The sequence below is a fragment of the Lithobates pipiens genome, unplaced genomic scaffold, assembly GCF_037356315.1.
Source record: "Lithobates pipiens isolate NorthernLeopardFrog02 unplaced genomic scaffold, aLitPip1_a1.2 Scaffold_102, whole genome shotgun sequence".
Lineage (NCBI taxonomy): Eukaryota > Metazoa > Chordata > Amphibia > Anura > Ranidae > Lithobates > Lithobates pipiens.
Window position 1 is genome coordinate 135463 of NW_027507689.1, and position 5949 is coordinate 141411.

General features: G+C 45.9%; 1 protein-coding gene across 1 annotated transcript in view; it reads right to left on the reverse strand.

Annotated features, from left to right (window-relative positions):
- Positions 1 to 552: 552 nt before the first annotated feature.
- Positions 553 to 5949, reverse strand: part of LOC143958272 (NACHT, LRR and PYD domains-containing protein 3-like) — a 535368-nt gene continuing 529971 nt past the window's right edge. The window contains exon 11 of the mRNA XM_077467790.1: positions 553 to 871. The gene's annotated coding sequence lies outside the window, so the exon portion shown is untranslated. The remainder of the gene's footprint in view (positions 872 to 5949) is intronic.

The following is a 5949-nucleotide window of genomic DNA, read 5'->3' on the forward strand; positions in this document are numbered from 1 at the left end:
GTGGAAAATGTATGTATTTTTGGCACGTTAGTAGTGAATTAATTCAGTATAATTTATAATATTATTTGTCATATGAATGTATATCGTGTATCTTTATGGTTTTTCATTGCAGCTTCTTTTTTGATTAGTATGGAGGGGGGAGAGGAGTATGGAGAGGAGTATGGAGAGGAGTATGGAGAGGAGTATGGAGAGGAGTATGGAGAGGAGTATGGAGAGGAGTATGGAGAGGAGTATGGAGAGGAGTATGGAGAGGAGTATGGAGAGGAGTATGGAGAGGAGTATGGAGAGGACAGAAGGTGGAGAGTAGTATGGGGGATGGAGAGTAGTATGGAGGGTGGAGAGGAGTGGGGAGGGTGGAGAGGAGTATGGAGGGTGGAGAGGAGTATGGAGGGTGGAGAGGAGTGGGGAGGGTGGAGAGGAGTATGGAGGGTGGAGAGGAGTGGGGAGGGTGGAGAGGAGTGGGGAGGGTGGAGAGGAGTGGGGAGGGTGGAGAAGAGGATGGAGAGGAGTAGGACGGCAGTAAGAGGAAGATACGGTCTCTTTCTCTATATTAGTAATTGCTCCAGTCAGCTTTTATTAATGAGAAACTTTAGCAAATGTATTTTTCCCGCCATGAATGAGTCCTAATAATGAGTCGGATCCTCATCACCATCATAGTAAGTATTGATAATATTGGAAAGTGTGGAATCCCACAGAGGGGAGAAGAGGGAATTCACAATGGGAGGCGACCATTATATCCATGAAGAGTAGAAGACTTTCCTTTAGAGGGTTGCAGAGAAGTCCGAGGTGTCGGTGAGGAGATCCTCTATACATAGAAGAGGTCCAGCAGGCCCAACACCGGGACACAATCACCAGACAAATCTCCGGCCGTCTACAAGAGATAATTGTACAATTACACAGAGATATTACATTGTATACATTCCATGAAATGTGTCATCAATACATATATACAGTGGTGTGAAAAAGTGTTTGCCCCCTTCCTCATTTCCTGTTCCTTTGCATGTTTGTCACACTTAAGTGTTTCGGAACATCAAACCAATTTAAACAATAGTCAAGGACAACACAAGTAAACACAAAATGCAATTTGTAAATGAAGGTGTTTATTATTAAAGGTGAAAAAAAATCCAAACCATCATGGCCCTGTGTGAAAAAGTGATTGCCCCCTAAACCTAATAACTGGTTGGGCCACCCTTAGCAGCAACAACTGCAACCAAGCGTTTGCGATAACGTGCAATGAGGCTTTTACAGCGTCCTGGAGGAATTTTGGCCCACTCATCTTTGCAGAATTGTCCTAATTCAGTTACATTAGAGGGTTTTCCAGCATGAACGGCCTTTTTAAGGTCATACCACAACATCTCAATAGGATTCAGGTCAGGACTTTGGTGTGTTTAGGATCATTGTCCTGCTGCAGAACCCAAGTTCGTTTCAGCTTGAGTACACAAACAGATGGTCGGACAGATGTGTTTACTTGTGTTGTCCTTGACTATTGTTTAAATTGGTTTGATGTTCCGAAACACTTAAGTGTGACAAACATGCAAAGGAACAGGAAATGAGGAAGGGGCAAACACTTTTTCACACCACTGTATATGTGAATGTGATGTGAATATCATTCCATGTTACACAGGGACTCGTCATATCAGTAATTTGGCTACTTTCCATCCACAGAAGAATTGGGATCATGTGACCTGAGGAAGATCTGCAGATCCCAATATCAGCAGCAGAGCCGACTGAGGAGACGATTGTATTCAGAATATTGAAGGTCGGCCCCATTCCCATCCCTGGAACAGCCAGGACGGGTTTTATTATTTTCTGTTAGGAAGTGATGCAGATTTATAGAGAGGAGAAGCCGGAATCCAGGAACTGGACTTATCAGCACTAGAGATGGGCCAACAGTTCTATCCGAGCAAAAGTTCCCCCCGAACATCACCTGCTCACCCGTTCGCCAAACTAGCTTGGCGGGATGTTCACCTGCTGAGCGCCCCACAATGCACTATGCCCTTCGCACTGCATTCTAGAGGACCTAATTGGATGAAGCCAGCGGTCAGGTGCAAGGCTTTGCCAATCAGCACTGTCAGGGCCCTGATTGGACAAAGTGATGATGACTTTCTCCAATCAGGGCTCAGTGCTCATAGTCCCACCCCCACTATAAATGATTCCTTCTCATAGGAAGCCTTTGCAGTGGTGATAGATAGAGCCAGGCTCAGTTTACTGCTAGTGAGTTAGTGTGTTAATTTATTGTGAGTGTAGAGTGTGAGTACAGTGTAGTGTGTGTGTATACTGTTAGTATAGTGTGTGAGTATAGTATAGTGTCAGTGTAGAGTGTGAGTGGATTATTAGTATAGTGTAGTGTCAGTGTAGAGTGTGAGTATAGTGTAGTGTGTTGTGTAGTGAAGTGTTTAACACCACATAACATTTAGTGCTGTATATCCTTCTTCTTGGTTGCTGCATGTTTTTTTTTCCTGTCCCCCTTTTTTGTCAGCTGTAGTTTTTCTGACTGTGACGTTGATGTTCCCTTTTTTATTTTATTTTTTATAGTTTTTACATTTCTGTCAGCGAAGTCCTCAATTTAAAGTGCACCAAACGCCACTTTTCATTGAATAAAGTGCATCCAATCACACATTTTCCCAGTTTATAATAAGTTTGGGTAATAATTCCCCATCATGTCTGGGAGGACAACAAGGAGAGGCAGACGTTCCCCATGGCACTGTGAGGGGTCCAGCAGCGTATGTGACCACAGGCAAAGGTGGACATGGTCAGTCCTCAGGCAGGACATCATTTCCTATATTTAGTGATGGTGCCCGTGCTATCCAGCCACAGTATGCAGAGGAGGTGGTGAAATGGCTTACTAAACCCTCCTCATCTTTGGTCATCCTCCTCATTATCATCATCCTCCATCACCCTAGCAGAGACTAGTGCACAGTCCCCTGCAGCTGCCAGAGCAGCTTATTCTGCCTCCTTGTCCACATCTATTCCTGCCCTAGCCCCAGCATCAGGCATGGAGAAGTCAGCGGAGTTATTTGAACACAGCGTCAGCCACTTGCTCCTTGATGATGCACAGCCATTACTGGATTCAGATGTTGGTTCTGAGGTTGAGGAAGGCAGGAACATGAGCCTACAGAGAGGGGAGAACACTGGTACACAAATTGGCAGTCACGTTCCCCCAGCTGCAGCGTATTGCCAAGTTGTCTCCGGTGGTAATGAGGATGGAGGAGATGATGATGATGATGATGATGAGGTCACTGATGTGACTTGGGTGCCGGATAGAGCAAAGGAGGAAAGTGAGGGTGAGGCACAACCCTAACAAGGCAGCCATCATGGAAGAGTAGAGAGCAGCCGCCCTATTCCATCACATTGTGGAGCTGTTATCTCCTGGCCCACTTCCCACAGCTCAGATGTCTGGACGTTTTTTAGCAGCCGATCGCACTGTTCCAATTTGCAAACTTTGCCTCAAAGCACATTGAGCGTGGCAAAAACTCCCAACCATTTGGGTACCACATGCTTGACAAGGAATTTACCCTCCCACCTAAAATCCACACAAAAGGGGCACAAATCTGCCCCTTCCTCCTCACCTCAGTCTGTCCGCACATCTGCCAGCAGCACACCACCAGATGCAGAGTAGTAAGGCTTGCTCAAAGTGGTGAAACAAATTTGTTATTTCCATCCAAAGTCTGGCCAAAGAGGCACCAGAATGTATCCAACAATCCTCTAATCTTGTTCCCAGTGTACTGCATTGTGACCTCATCATACAGACTGGCCCCCAAGCCGTTATTTATAAAAGAAAGCTTGCAGGAAAAAAATATTTAAATTACATTTTCTTTATTTATAATGTAGTACAGTTTTGCTGCAGCAGGTTCTATACATGGTACAGATGTGCCACTTTACAGGCAGAGTAAAGACAACCCCGGCACTATATTTAAAGGAATTTTTCATTTTTATTGTTTCACTTTAAGCATCATTAAAATCATTGCTCCTTTAAAAAGATTGTTTTTTTTAAAAAAATGTTCATTGATCTCCCCCAGGGGAGTACCCGGGCCCCATACCCTCTTTATGGCCAATTACTTGCATATAAGCCTTCAAAATTGGGACAATGGGGTTTGCCATTTAGGCCGAATTTTTTGTGTTGTTCAAAGTTCTGATATTGAATGAGCAAAGGGGTGTTCAGCCCATCACTACACATAATGCTCTGCAGTGGGATGGGTGACACGTAATGCTCTGCAGTGGGATGGGTGACATGTAATGCTCTGCAGTGGGATGGGTGACATGTAATACTCTTCAGTGGGATGGGTGACATGTAATGCTGCTAGAATAGATGGGTGACACACAATGCCCTGGGGGGTGGCACGGAATCTTCCCGGGGGGGTGAAACTGAATTTTCCTGGGGGGTGACACAGAATCTTCCTGGGCGGTGACAGATAATCTTCCTGGGGGGGTGACGCAATCTTCCTGGGGGGGCAAAGAATCTTCCTAGGGGTGACACAGAATCTTCCTGGGGTGACACAGAATCTTCCTGGGGGTGACACAGAATCTTCCTGGGGGGTGACAGATAATCTTCCTGGGGGGGTGACACAATCTTCCTGGGGGTGACACAGAATGATTGGAGGTGATGGTTAAAATAAAACTTTTTTTCCAATAAAAATTGAGTCAGTAAAATTTATTGTCAGTAAATTTGACACAACAGGACAGTGTCTTGTATGAATAAAGTTTGTTGTTTGTTCCTTGTGCCATTGTCACAGAACATCATCCAGGAGCCAATCCACCTGCAGCTCTGAAAGTGCGGGGGGCCGCTGTCACTCATAGAGAGGAGGCGGGGCAGAGGTGGGGCTCCAATCAGATGACAATGGAGGCGGAGCTGTAGCAGTGATGTCATGGGCGGTGCAGCCAGTGTGTCACCGCAGGCTTGTAGTACAATAGATGGGAGCGCGCATGCGCGGGTGCCCCTATCAGATCAGTGCTGTGAAGGGGGCACCGGTCACACAACAACACAGGAAGTGGGCAAGACTGAGCAGAAATGACGCCATTTAGAAGAGGAAAAGAAGAGAAAGATTACTGTAACGGCACCCCTAATATAAAGGGGGTTAACGCCGTTTACGATGTTCCCTCTCCTAGACACACATCCACTCGCGACCAATATCCACAGCTAAACGACCCTTTCCTATAGGAGCCGACCCCTCTGACAAAAAGACGAGACGCACTCTGTCTCTTCTGTAGTAGGAATGACTTTATTTTTGAGAAACATTGTAACTTTATACACAATTCAAGGCACATGCTTTAACATGAACAAGAGCCCAGCTCCACCCACACATCCCAAGAATCAACACCTCATCCTGACGTCTGCTAGGCTTCAAACGATCCCACCCAATACACATCTTTTCACAAAGGGTTGGCAGCCAGTCTGTCTGGCACTTTACAATACACACAAGGACAGACTTAAAGCGGAGGTCCACCCTAAGACCCCTTTCACACTGGGGCGTTTTTCAGGCGTTTTTCAAGCGCTTTAGCGTTAAAAAAAGCACATGTAAAGCGCTTGAAAGAAGCCTCATCTGCAGTCCCAATGTGAAATGTCAGCGCCCGAAAAACGCTCGTAAAGCGCCGCTTAAACTAGCAGCGCTTTACCAGCGTTTTTTGAGCGTTAATGAGGCGCTTTTAACCCCTGCTAGTGGCCAAATAAAGGGTTAAAAGCGCCCAAAAAACGCTGCTGCCAATAGCGTTTTTCAGGTGTTTTTCGGGCGTTTTACAAGCTCTTCCATTGATTTCAATGGGAAGGGGCGTTTTAGGAGCGTTATATTCACCGCTCCAAAAGCGCTGCAAAGAAGCTGCTTGCAGGACTTTTTTTGACGCTCTGCCAGGGCAGCGCCTTGGTGTGAAAGCACTCGGGCTTTTACATTGGGATTGCAGTTGCAGCTTCTTTCAGGCGCTTTTTTTAACGCTAAAGCGCCTGAAAAACGCCCC